We start from the raw sequence: 14,856 nt of genomic DNA, 5'->3' as shown, positions 1-14,856 counted from the left end.
TTTAAGCTGTTTTTTAGGGTTTTTTGAAAAAAACACCCGAATCCAAAACACACCCGAATCCGACAAAAAAAATTCGGTGAGGTTTTGCCAAAACGCGGTCGAACCCAAAACACGGCCGCGGAACCGAACCCAAAACCAAAACCCAAAACCCGAAAAATTTCAGGCGCTCATCTCTAATAAATACCCCCACAGTGCAGATATGCCCCCACAGTGCCAGATACATAAATGCCCCCTCAGTTCCAGATACATAAATACCCCCACAGTGCAGATATGCCCCCACAGTGCCAGATACATAAATGCCCCCACAGTGCCAGATACATAAATGCCGCCACAGTGCAGATATGCCCCCACAGTGCCAGATATGACCCCACAGTGCCCTGCCTGATTCATAAATGCCCCCACAATACCTGCAGTGCTGGGAGGGGGAGTGCTGCTTAGGGCGCGGGTGGACTCTTCCGAAACTGTTGTGTGCGCGGCGCTGCACAGCGTGCATAGCGCGCACACAAAAGTTTAGGCCGGGTAGCACTGCAAGCTGGCTCCAGGCACGACTATGGCGGCGCCAGCGTACGGTGCCCATTAAGGGTGGTGCCCCGGCAGCCGCTCTATTGGAACATGCCTGGAGTCTATGTACGCGGGTGCAGGATTGTGTGTATACCATTTTTGTAGTTTCTACACGCTGGAGGTGCAATACAAATTTTGAGCCGATTGTCCGTTTGGGCGTTATTGTTCACACAATGCAAGCTACGCATCGGTATCTTAGGGGAGGTATATTAAAATTTTAATTATGTAGTTTTCATATTTCCCACCTGAAGAATACATATGTTACATTTCATCCTAACATATCGGGAAGTAAGAGAATGACGACACCCATAGAGGGAGAATATAATCTGTGGCAAGCGCACCGAGCCACTGTGACCGCAGCATGGCGAGCACAGCAAGCCCGCAAGAGGCTTTCTAGTGCTCACCCTGCTGCCGAAATACTGGTGGCCGGGATCCCGCTGTCGGTATACTGTCGGCCGCGATTCCGGCCACCGGTATTTCATACTGAATCCGTCACACATAATGCCCATATTAGTCGTGCTACTTACACACATAATACCCACAATAGTAGTGCCACTTATACACATAATGCTCCCAGTAGTAGTGCCGCTTATACACATAATGCCCCCAGTAGTAGTGCAACTTATTCATACAATGCCCACAGCAGTGCCGCTTATCCATATAATGCACCCAGTAGTAGTGCCGCTTATATACATAATGCCCCCAGTAGTGGTGCCGCTTATACACATAATGCCCCCAGTAGTGGTGCTGCTTATACATATAATGCACCCAGTAGTAGTGCCGCTTATACACATAATGTCCCCAGTAGTGGTGCTGCTTATACACATAATGCCCCCAGTAGTAGTGCTGCTTATACACATAAAGCCCCCAGTAGTAGTGCTGCTTATACACATAATGCCCACAGTAGTGCCCCTTATGCACATAATGCCCTCAGTAGGAGAATAAGGGAGATGGGCACAGAAAGGTGCAGCAGGGAGTGGGCAGTGGAGGTAGGAGTGGAAGAAGAGTGGGAGGCGGTGTGATGGAATAGGGGATGAAGCAGTTAAGGAAAGAGCTTAAAGAGGACAGAAAGGTGTAGAGATCGGAGAAGAGTGAGATAAAAGAAGCTTTTAAAAAGGAATAAGAAACTTTTTCTTCCTGTTCCAGAGGGAACCAACGGGGCCAGCGATGGAGCCTCTACTACTAGAAGGCTGCTGTAGCAGTAAAAAAAATCCTATCTACAGCAGCAGTAGTGGGGGATCAGCACTGAAGTGCCCTGATGCTGCTGCCTGTCATATAGATTGACAGCCACAGCAGCAGTGAATAGCAGCAGAGTGGGGGGGAAGGTGTGATATGCTTTGCTGGGGATTCGGTCTCTAGGTCGACAGTAACTAGGTCGACATTATCTAGGTCGACTGGGTTTCTAGGTTGACAGGGTATCTAGGTTGACATGAGTTTTCCGCGATATTTTTCTTTTATTTAACCTATTCATACTTAACGATCCATGTGGACTACAATTGGGAACGGTAACCTGTGGCAAGCGAAGCGAGACACCTTGTCTGAAGCATGGCGAGCGAAGCGAGCTATCCGAGGGGACATGGCGCACTAATTGGGGTTCCCAGTCACTCTACGAAGAAAACGAGACAAAAAAAACCCATAAAAAACTCATGTTGACCTTTTGACATGTTGACCTAGAACATGTCGACCTAGCATCCCTGTTGAACTAGTTACTGTCGACCAATAGTGGTCAACCTAGACACTGTTGACCTAGTTACTATCTACCTTCCATACCACACCCGCTTTGCTGGTGGTTGGGATGCCGATGGTCAAAAGAATGACCGCGGCATCCTGATGGGGAGAATCCCAACAGGAGTTAGGTAAGTATATTTACCCTCACCCTATACCCCTCTCTTCATGCAGATTAACCCAAACCCTGCCCCACCACCCCACAGACTAACCCTAACCCTCCCTGGAGGTGCCTAACCCCCCTCCCTGAAGCCAAACCATAGCACCCCCTCCCCGCAGACTAACCTTCCCCGGGAGTGCCTAAACATAACACCCCCCTCCCCGGGAGTGCCTAAACCTACCCCCCTTCCAGCAGCCTAACCCTAACCCTCTCCAGGGGTACTTCAACTTAACCTCCACCCCCGTATCCCGGGCCCTAACACTATTGAGATGCGGGTGTCTGGATTCTGGCGTCGGCAATTTGTGCGATGTCGGCATTCCGTCGCCGGTCTTGTGCCTGAGTGCCTGGATTTTGACTGCCTGCCGGCAACTCATACCACTCCCCTCTCCAGTAAGGAATCTCCCTGCATGGTTGATTCTATATCGGAGTGGGAGAAGGTACCTTCTGATCAGGGCCGTTTCTAGCCAATTTGGCTCCCAGTGCGAGATTTAAAAATGCGCCCCCCCCCCCCCCCCCCCATTCACATAAGAAAAAATGCGCCCCCCCCCCCAGATATAAAGAGGAAACGCATACGCGCGCCGAAGGCACGCGCGCTCCCGGCAAGGGGGCATGGCCTCGTTAAAATGGGCGTGGCTTTAAGGTGGGCGTGGCCTCATCTGATCTCATCAACACGGCCACCACAGGATAAAAAAAAAAAGTCCTCATTTTACACATTACAGCAGGCACGCTACCCCATTTTACACAGCACGGCAGGCAAGTGTCCTCATTTTACACAGCACGGCAGGCACGTGTCCCCATTTTACACAGCACGGCAGGCACGTGTCCCCATTTTACACAGCACGGCAGGCAAGTGTCCTCATTTTACACAGCACGGCAGGCACGTGTCCCCATTTTACACAGCACGGCAGGCACGTGTCCCCATTTTACACAGCACGGCAGGCAAGTGTCCCCATTTTACACATTGCGGCAGGCACGTGTCCCCATTTTACACAGCACGGCAGGCAAGTGTCCTCATTTTACACAGCACGGCAGGCACGTGTCCCCATTTTACACATTGCGGCAGGAAAGTGTCCCCATTTTACACAGCACGGCAGGCACGTGTCCCCATTTTACACAGCACGGCAGGCACATGTCCCCATTTTACACAGCACGGCAGGCACATGTCCCCATTTTACACAGCACGGCAGGCAAGTGTCCCCATTTTACACATTGTGGCAGGAAAGTGTCCCCATTTTACACAGCACGGCAGGCAAGTGTCCCCATTTTACACAGCACGGCAGGCACGTGTCCCCATTTTACACAGCACGGCAGGCCCGTGTCCCCATTTTACACAGCACGGCAGGCAAGTGTCCCCATTTTACACATTGCGGCAGGAAAGTGTCCCCATTTTACACAGCACGGCAGGCACGTGTCCCCATTTTACACAGCACGGCAGGCACGTGTCCCCATTTTACACAGCACGGCAGGCAAGTGTCCCCATTTTACACATTGCGGCAGGCACGTGCCCCCATTTTACACACTGCGGCAGACAGGTGCCCCCATTTTACACAGTACGACAGGTAAGTGTCCCCATTTAACACATTGCGGCAAACAGGTGCCCCCATTTTACACATTAAGGCAGGTGGTGGGGAGGGGGAGGGAGGGGGAGGGAGAGAGGGAGAGGGAGAGAGAGAGAGGGGGAGGGAGGGAGAGGGGCTGACTCACATTTGAAGCAGTTCGCGCCGCTCTTCAGCCGCCTCTCCCTCGTCTGCGGCGCAGCTCCCCCTTCTCCCTCCTCCCGAGTGCTCAGCTCGGGGGGCGGGGTTTCATGGAATGACGCGTTTGCGTCGTGACGTCACGACGCAAACGCGTCATTCCGCGAAACCCCGCCCCCCGAGCTGGGCACTCGGGAGGAGAGGGGAAGGGATTTCAAAGTGGTGACGAAGTGCCGCGGCGGGCGCCCCGTGCGGTTGCACGGCTCGCCCGCCGCAAGAAACGGCACTGCTTCTGATGTACCTAGGGGAGGAGACACGTCACCAGGTGGAGGAGCTACGGGCAAACAGGGTACCCGAAAAGTACGCTCACCATGCTTCGGGCTCGCCACCTGATTACTAAAGGTAATAGTTGGTGGTGTGGATAGTAGATAGCATAGCTCCTCCCCCTTGTGTTGTGGCTCCTCCCCCTGACGGAAAAGGTCCCTTAGCCCACTTGATTCTAGCATCTACCCTGTGCTGGATCCTCCTAGTAGTAGGTGGTGGTGAAGAGGGGAGTAATTGCGGGTCGTGGGAGGGGGCGGGGCCTATGAGAGGGCGGGGCCTCAACGTCTTGATGGTCCAGCTGTTGGATCAGGGCATTTTTTCCCCTCTGTCTCTGAAGGGAGGAAAGGTATCGCTGGCCGAGACAGGGGCGGGGCCTGCATGAGGGGCGGTCCTTGGCTGTGGGTTGGCTGCCGATGCTGTACATTGTCTCAGACTCTGAGGAAGGTGGGGAGACCAGCACTGAAAGCCAGGCTTTGACAGTGAGAACAGCTGTTAATTGCTGAGCAGGGAGAGCGCCTCACTAACAGCACAGCGCCTCCCTGCATTGCTAACCCCGCTCCCCCTTCCAGCGTCACACTGTGCTCACGCCTCTGCCCTGCCTGTAGCTCCCGTCCCACACTGGTGCCGGCTGCAGTGAAGAGCCTCTGCTCTCACTGCCTCGCTCTGCACTCAGGACAGCCACCGCTGTGTTATCCACAATGACGGCGGTGACGCGTCCCCTGTAGGCCCCGCCCCCTGTATTTCCGTAGTCGCGCATGCGCAGTCCTAATTTTCAGAGTAAGCCATAAAAACCGGGAGTTATAGGCAGGTTTCTGTGGCAGCGGGAGGCTCAATGAAAAAACGGGAGCCTCCCGCTGAATGCGGGAGGGTAGGCAAGTCTGTGCTAAAAGCAGCTAGCGAGCGAACAACTCGGAATGAGGGCCATTGAGAGAGAGACTGCAGCTACACACACAGACATACTGCAGAGAGAGAGACTGCAGCTACACACAGACATACTGCAGAGAGAGAGAGAGACTGCAGCTACACACAGACATACTGCACAGAGAGAGACTGCAGCTACACACAGACATACTGCACAGAGAGAGAGACTGCAGATACACACAGACATACTGCACAGAGAGAGACTGCAGCTACACACAGACATACTGTACAGAGAGAGAGACTGCAGCTACTCACAGACATACTACAGTGAGAGAGAGAAAGACTGCAGCTACACACAGACATACTACACAGAGAGAGAGAGACTGCAGCTACACACAGACATACTACACAGAGAGAGAGAGACTGCAGCTACACACAGACATACTGCACAGAGAGAGACTGCAGCTACACACAGACATACTGCACAGAGAGACTACAGCAACACACAGACATACTGCACAATGAGAGACTGCAGCTACACACAGACATACTGCACAGAAACAGAGAGAGAGAGAGAGAGAGAGACTGCAGCTACACACAGACATACTGCACAGAAACAGAGAGAGAGAGAGACTGCAGCTACACACAGACATACTGCACAGAGAGACTGCAGCTACACACAGATATACTGCACAGAGAGACTGCAGCTACACACAGACATACTGCACAGAGAGACTGCAGCTACACACAGACATACAGCACAGAGAGACTGCAGCTACACACAGACATACAGCACAGAGAGACTGCAGCTACACACAGACATACTGCACAGAGAGAGAGACTGCAGCTACACACAGACATACTGCACAGAGAGAGACTGCAGCTACACACAGACATACAGCACAGAGAGAAACTGCAGTTATACACAGAGATACTGCACAGAGAGAGAGACTCCAGCTACACACAGACATACTGCACAGAGAGAGGCTGCAGCTACACACAGACATACAGCACAGAGAGACTGCAGCTACACACAGACATACAGCACAGAGAGAGACTGCAGCTACACACAGACATACTGCACAGCAAGAGACTGCAGCTACAAACAGACATACTGCACAGAGAGAGAGACTGCAGCTAAACATAGACATACTGCATAGCTGTGGAGATGTGCCCCGTGTCCCAGGGCACATCGGACCGGCAGGGTGCAGGGGATCTGCATCCCCTGCAGTTCCTGGCTGTGGGCAGCGCTGGGGCAGCTTGTCTGTCCCCAGCGCCTGTCAGTGTGTGGCAGCGGCGGGTGTCTGGTGCAGGGATCGGACGTTTCCCTGCACCAGACTGTCAGTGGCGTCGGGCAGCACCGCGGCAGCGGCGCTTTAAACTTGGCGCCATTCTGGACGCCAATTAAAAGCGCCGCCCGCGGCTTTTCAAATCCAATCGGCATTCGCCGCATCATAGGCCCCGGCGTCTGACGTCAGACGCTGGGCGGGTGCCGAAGGCCGAGCGCGCGCAGAAGAGCGCGGAAGAAGACGGGCGGGAGAAGAAAGAAGACGCCGCCAGGAGAAGAAGATGGAAGGCCGCGGTGAAGAGGTCCTGAGGCCGCGGAAGAGGCCAGAAGACGCCAGGCTCCTTGAAGAAGATGTCCAGCGGCGGCTGGACGCGGAGAAGAGACGGCGGCGACACTGGCCAGGACGGGTCAGCGGCAGAAGAGGGCGCCGGAGACCCCCGGATCAGGTGAGGCCTCAGTGGGGCTACTCTCACCCCCTCCCCTTTTCCTCCCTAGACCACCAGGGACGGGCATTAGGCCCGGGGGCACAATTCAGGCACTAGGCCTGGGCGCAGATAGGAATTTGGGGGTCACCATTAGATTTGGTGGTTTGGGCGTTAGGCCCAAGCCACCTAAACTGCGCAAGTTAGGCGGGCGCTAGGCCCGTGGGTGTTGTCAGGCTTCTGGCCTGTGGGCAATTAGGGGCGCTAGGCCCGGTGAATAAGTGCTCCCCCAAGGTGAATAAAGGTGGCACTGGGCACTAGGCCCGGTCCACCCTGAGGTGTTTAGGTGGGCAGGCTGTGTGGCGCCCCAGCGGTAGGTAGGGATTAAAGGGACAGCACCGTGGGATCTTGTAATTCGATATTGTGATGTATGTTGTTACCGTGCAGGGCAAAGTGTCTGTTTGTTTTAAGTTTGTGCATAGTTGTGTTGCATCACCCACACGAGCTAGTTTGAGGGCTCTGTTTATGTAGCTAGTGTAGCGGACGCACACTAGGGTAGTTCTAGGCCCTGCACGGCTGTTTTCTCTTTACCTCCTTACAGGGACCTGTAAGTGGAGAAGATCGGAGTGCAAGACTTGTAACGGTGAGTAGCATCTGTGTACGTTTGTCCTTTGTCTGTCCCCGAGCGCCAGAATAGGGATTGCTCACGGCCGTGAGAATCCCCTTCATCACACTACGCGCGAGAGTGCGAGTGTGTGAAATCTGGGTGGCTGAGGCTTTGTGCCAGTGATGACCTTTCGCCCAACCGGTGAAGGTCGCCGTCACCCCCGGGGTATCCCCTTTTCCGGTGGAAGAAGGGTTGATACCCCCCTTAAGGTAGACTATTTTCTCCTCAGCTCGTTCGTCGGTCAGCTCCGAGAGGGAATCGCCGTGTCCGGATCCGACTGAAGATTTCCAGGTCCGTTGAAGGTTCCGGTACCTGAAGGTGAGAGAGAGCGGTGCCTGGTGAGTACCGAAACTACACCTGCACGGCAGCAGGCACCACCACACGCACCGCCGCCCCCTTACATAGCGAGAGACTGCAGTTAGTCACACATAGAGAGAGAGACTGGAGCTACACACAGACATACTGCAGTGCACAGAAAGAGACTGCAGCTAAACATAGACATACTGCATAGCGAGAAACAAGCTAGACACAGACATACTGCACACAGAGAGAATGGAGCTACATTTTGACATACAATACAGCAAGAGTCTGGAGCTAGACATAGAGATACAGTATAGTGAGAAACTGTAGCTACTGTACTCAGACATACTGTACCGTGAGAGACTGCAGCACCACACAGACATACTGTACCGTGAGAGACTGCAGCACCACACAGACATACTGTACCGTGAGAGACTGCAGCACCACACAGCCATACTGGACAGCGAAAGACTGGAGCTACACACAGACCTACTGTACAGTAATTGTATAGCGAGAGGCTGGAGCTAGACACAGCTATAAAGTATAGTGAGAAAATGAAACTTCACACAGACATGGGCAAATGGACATACTGTACATGGCCATTCAAAGGATACCGTGTGCAATAAATGTCCGGATGTGCAGCGCATAGGTAGAGTAGACACAATCTGACTGGTTGTGACCTGTAATCTCTGACTACAGTTCTTATAAAATGACAAGGCACCGACCACTTATAAGCAGCACTGCACACAGAAGAAGTCTGCATGTTCACTTCCTTCATGAACTTGTTATGGAGCTCAACAGAAGCCACTGGAGAGCCGTGATCTTCTCCCACTACAAGAGTGGTCTGCAACAGCAGGGGAGTACTGACCGGCTGTGAGCTGCTATTGAGGAGGAAGCATCATCCCGAACCACTGTGTTTAAGTGGTTTGCTGAATTTCAGCATGGGAGACTGTGGAAGAAAAGGAGTGCTGCGGCCGACCTGTGTCCTCCATCACTGCAGGCCGTAGTGAGGCAGATGCCATGGTGACTGTGCCCCAGTTAGAGAAGGAGATAGGCATCTCATCCCATCCGCTTGATAACCCACGAAAAGCTTGGCCTGAGACAGATTTCTGCACACTGGGTGCACCATCAGCTGACTCAAGAGCAGAAAGAGGCTCGGGTGACTTGGTGCCGCAGAATGCTGGCCAAGTTTAATGGCGGTTGCTCAAACTCTGTCTGGGAGATCATCAGTGGTGATGAATCCTTGATCACCCGAGACCAAACAACAGTTGACCCAGAGGACCCCAGATGCAGGTGAGCCTCCACAGCAGTTCTGACGTGAGCGCAGTGTGGCCAAGCAGTTTCTGTGGCCATGTAGCTACCAAGTTTAACGGTGGTCGCTCAAACTCTGTCTGGGAGATCATCAGTGGTGATGAATCCTTGATCACCCGAGACCAAACAACAGTTGACCCAGAGGACCCCAGATGCAGGTGAGCCTCCACAGCAGTTCTGACGTGAGGTAGTGTGGCCAAGCAGTTTCTGTGGCCATGTAGCTACCTTACCACTCATGCAGCAGTGCACCATCACTGGGGACTGGTACACCACCAAATGCCTGTTGCAAGTGCTAGATACCATTTCCAGGCACGTCCAAGAACTTGCGCTTGTACTTTTTGTGCATCCGGAAACTTATTGCACACCCCTCGATCGGTACAGTGAGAAACTGAAGACATGTGCAAAATGTACAGCCACCCAAAAGGATTCCTCTCCAGGGATTTTTAGGATGAAAAGCTCATATGCTTCTATAAATAATGCCATCTATTGAGCGACAATAAACAATTAAATGCCACTGGAGTGTCTTTAAATACAAATGTAGGAACAGAGACTCCAAAAGTCACATCTGTATTGGGACGCTGTTGCACTATTCCACATGTATGGTCTGCTGATAGTACATGTGCTGCGCTCAGGGGTTAAAGTGAGCCGGAACGGGGCGGAACTTCGTTCCGTCAGTTCCACTTGGAGACGGAATGCAGTTCCGCCTCGTCCGGCTCACCTAACCCGATGTGTGCCGGCGCCGCACAGGGAGATGCTGGGCGCCCGCTGAGTTTGTGTTATCAGCGGCGCCCGGCTCTCCCTGCATAGCCTGCGGCAGGTGCTCACTACTGAGCTCCTGCTTCCGGCTCAGTGCGCGCTATGAGCGAGATGTCCTGACGTCTCTCTCATAGTGCTGGGGAGCGGAGTGAAGCGGACGCCAGGAGGATCACAGCGGGAGCGGGTATTGGTAAGTATGGTGGTTTTTTTTTTTTTTTTAAACGTGTGACAACTACTGGGGGCATAACTACAGGGGGGCTAAACTACAAGGGGGCAAGCTACTGGGGCATTACTACTTGGGGCAAACTACTGGGGGCAAACTACATGGGGCAAACCTACAGGGGTGCATTACTACTGGGGGCATAACAACAGGGGCTAAACTGCTGGGGGCATTACTACTTGGGGCAAACTACTGGGGGCAAACTACATGGGGCAAACCTACAGGGGCACATTACTACTGGGGGCATAACAACAGGGGCTAAACTACTGGGGGCATTACTACTTGGCGCAAACTACTGGGGGCAAACTACATGGGGCTAAACTACAGGGGCGCATTACTACTGGGGGCATACTACAGGGGTGCCTTACTACTGGGGGCATTACTACTGGGGGCATTACTACAGGCAACATTACTACTGGGGTCAATACTACACAGGGGCATTACCATTAAGGGCATTACTAATTGGGGCACTACTAATGAGGGCATTGTAAAGGGGGCACTTCATAAGGGGCATCACTCCTGGGGACATAAGGGGCACTACTACTGGGGGCATTGCATAAGGGGCACCACTACTATGGGCTCTATACAGTGGCGCACCCAGGGGTTTTTTTTGGGGTTTTTTTTTTGCTGCATGAGTATTATTAATGGCTGTCTAGCGTCCTCTGCAGCCTGCTGTCTTCCTGGTGTCACTTGTAAGTGCTTAATAAAAGTTTACTTTATTTTAATTATAGTACATATATATCCATGTGCATACATATATACACATGTATATACATATATATATTAACACACATATGATATATACATGCGTATATATATATATATATATATATATATATGTGTACTGTATGTATACAGTATATATATGCCTGTTTAATATGCTATGTATATATGTATGTGTATATATATATATATATATATATATATATATATAGATATATAGATATATATGTGTGTAGATATATATATATACATGTGTGTAGATATATATATATATATATATATATATATATATATAGAAATGAAGACTACGGCGCTTAGGTGCAGCTTTGTGTTATCTATACCTTAAGTTAAAGTAACCTTTAGTAAAAATAGAAAATAAATAAATAAATAAAGAACACTTCTCAATATATTATGTGAGCGGCAGCTTATAGTACATACACATGTGCTTGGCATGCACACATAAGTATTAAAAAGAATTGCCCAAGAGTGTAATTTGTATAACCAGGTGAAAAAATGAAGGTATCAAGAAAAGGTATGTTAAAAAAGATAAAAATATTTAATACACGTAATGACGTAAAATACATAAAAATACATGAATAGCTGTATATCATGCGTACAGAATAAAAGATTATATCAAGCTTATCTGTCCATAAATAGCTGGAATGCATGCGTACAGAATTCAAAAATATATATGGCTTATCTGTCCATAAGAGGAAATGTCAGCAGGTAGTTCCAACGCGTTTCGTCCGTCATCAACAGGACTTCATCCCCTTGATGAAGTCCTGTTGATGACGGACGAAATGCGTTGGGGCTTTAATGCACCACTGTGTGTTCTGGCACAGTTACACTGAGATCACCAGCCTGCCACATTGGATACAGTCGGCATCATGTCGGCTGTCGATACGGATACAGGAGACGCCATGTCATACATCCTCCAATGTGACACATATGACACATTAAGTTTTTCAGACATAGAGGCGGATCACATTCTAATAAAGGAATCAGCGTTTGACGAGAGTATAGGCACCTCCAATGAGGAACTATACCGTGAATTCTACAAATTAAAGAAACGGGAAATAGATTTCATGTTCCATGGCCGCACGCTGTCCGATTATTTTAGAAACAAGCAGATACCCAGGGGGTTTCGAGTACAAAACTCCCCCACCATCGGACGTCACAATCCCACCTTCTGCAAAAGGTGGATTGCAGTTTTAAACAAATGTGCTATGGACTTGATGCTGTTGGTGATCGAGGAGTCCACCAGAGAGGTCACCTGCACACGTGACAAACTAAAGGCATTTGAGGAACAACATCTGAATACCCTCACTGGAGACAAAACCACTAATTGGCTAGACAAACTAAAGACTCAGGTTGAACTGTACCGCACTGAGCTTATCAAGTTCAAGAAGGATAAATTGAAGAAGGTGCAATCCGACTACGAGCAACATCGGGTCTACACTTGGTTAACTAATTCCACAGCTCCCTCTGGGTCACACAGAGGTAGAGGCTACCGGAGACAACGTGTTCATCATTCACAACGTAGCACTTCAGCTAGCGAAACTGATGACGCACTCACTGCTGAACAGACCCCCCCTCCACAGGGGGCCCCTTTAGGGGCAATCACCAGGGCAGTGGCCTCCGGCAGAAGAAAACGCCCACCCGCAGGGGCGGGCAGTCGAGGCGGCAAAAGGGGCGGCCGCCCCCCACGATAGACTCGGATGCCATCTTCAACCTTTCCTCGGTACCCCTCTCCCCGGCGGAAATATCTGTCTTAGCCAAAGGACTCGCATACGTCCCCACAAAGTCTCCCGACAAGTTTAGGTGGAAGGTAGAGACTTTTAAATTTAACAGATCCCTCAAGCTCCGTGAACATTTCGATAAATCACCCATGCATCCAGTTAAACCCAGTTTACATCCCCAGATTAGGAAACTAGGTACTGCTTCTAAATTTGATCCAGTTTCCACCAATGCGTCCATCAAAACCTTCTCACGGATGATGGATGGCTTACAGGATGTTCCAGCCCCCCGGATTAACAAAAATCTCACACGAGAAGAACAACTGGCCCTTAAATCTCTCCAGGGGAGGCAGGACATAATTGTTAGGGGAGCAGATAAAGGCGGTGGGATCGTCGTCATGGACACGGACTTTTATATTGCAGAATGTGATCGTCTGCTGGCTGACAGTGACACATATAGCGTACTGTCTGCTGACCCTACCCATGAGTTTAAATCTGAGCTGGACGATATTTTAAGTTTAGCTTTGTCTGAAGGGCTTATTTCACAAGAAATATACAACAAGCTATGCTGTAGGTTTCCTGTCACCCCCATATTTTACGCTATCCCCAAATTACATAAAAATGCCCAACATCCCCCTGGCCGGCCCATCATCTCCGCCAGGGGCTCATTGTGTGAGGCATTAGCCATTTTCCTGGATGTATATTTGCAACCTTGCATCCAGGCCACTTTTACCCACCTCAAGGATTCTAACATGCTTTTGAGGAAGCTGGTTGAGTTTGGGCCGGTCCACCTTGACACCACATTAAATACGCTAGACGTAACAAGCCTATATACATGTATCCCGCACACAGCAGGTTTAGCGGCAGTGAGACACCTCATCACTAATAATCCATTGTACACCGGGCCTGACATTGACTTATTTATCACACTACTGGAATACACACTAACACATAATTATTTTTTGTTTAATGGCCGGTTCTTCATTCAGAAAAGAGGGTGTGCAATGGGGTCGGCAGTGGCTCCGTCACTGGCCAATGCCTACATGTGGGAGGTAGAACGCCGTTTATTTTTTGAACAGACTTCTATTGCCGAACATATTTCAGTATATTTTCGGTATATAGATGATTTGCTTGTGTTTTGGACACATGATCCCCAGATACTTTGCACTTTAATTGAGGAACATAATGGGTCTACCAGCCCGGTCAAGTTCACCCTCACGTCACATGCCAAAGAAATTTGCTTTTTAGATATCAAAATTACACTCCATGATGGCACGATCCGCACGTCATTGTATAGTAAGCCTACCGATCGGAATTCCCTGCTCCGTTATGACAGCTTTCACCCCAGACCTTTGGTCAGAGGCCTGCCGTTTTCTCAGTTTCTCAGGGTCCGCAGAATTACTAGCGAACCTGAGGACCTTGAACAGCAGCTAGATCTGATGTCGGAGAAATTCCGCCAGAGGGGTTACCCCACTGATATACTGAAGCAGGCACGCAGGAAGGTCATGGCCCTTAGTAGGAGTGAGGCGTTGAGGGGTGACAACCCCAGAACAACCAATGACAAAGTTACCTGGGTTAACGAATTTAATACCAACAGCTCCAGGACCAACAAGAGGATTAAACAGATGTGGCCCATTATCAGCTCTGATCCGGGCTTATCAGCCCTGAAACATTCCAGAATCATGCCATGTTATACACGTAGCGCTAACATCAAGGATTTAGTGGTTAAAAATGACATCACGGGCTTTAAAACAGCCACGACAGCCAAACATTTTTTGAGCCGAAAACCTGGCTGTTTTAAATGTTTGGGCTGCACCACATGTAGCTACATGCTCACGGGTGACTCCATTCCACATCCCCATACCGGGAAAAAAATTAACATCCGATGGCCATTGACTTGTAGTTCCTCATATGTAATATACGTATTGGTCTGTCCTTGTAGCCTATATTACGTAGGCAAGACACAATGCCTCTTTAAGGAACGAATGGCCCTTCACAGGTCGGCCATTAGGGCTGCCCTCAACACCGGTAAAAGCGACCAACCGGTCGCACGCCATTTTGTTCAGATGCGACACAGTTTGGCAGCCATCAGATACAAGATAGTGGAC

The 14,856-nt window shown here is 50.4% G+C and overlaps 1 protein-coding gene across 3 annotated transcripts in view; it reads right to left on the bottom strand.

The window, feature by feature from the left end:
* GRIK5 (glutamate ionotropic receptor kainate type subunit 5) overlaps nt 1-14,856 on the bottom strand; it is a 492,150-nt gene that overhangs the window by 301,836 nt on the left and 175,458 nt on the right. The gene's annotated exons all lie outside the window — the stretch shown is intronic.

This window comes from Pseudophryne corroboree, chromosome 10 (assembly GCF_028390025.1).
Source record: "Pseudophryne corroboree isolate aPseCor3 chromosome 10, aPseCor3.hap2, whole genome shotgun sequence".
Classification (NCBI taxonomy): domain Eukaryota; kingdom Metazoa; phylum Chordata; class Amphibia; order Anura; family Myobatrachidae; genus Pseudophryne; species Pseudophryne corroboree.
The sequence above is the reverse complement of the archived record's forward strand: the minus strand, read 5'-3'. Positions and strand labels throughout refer to the sequence as shown.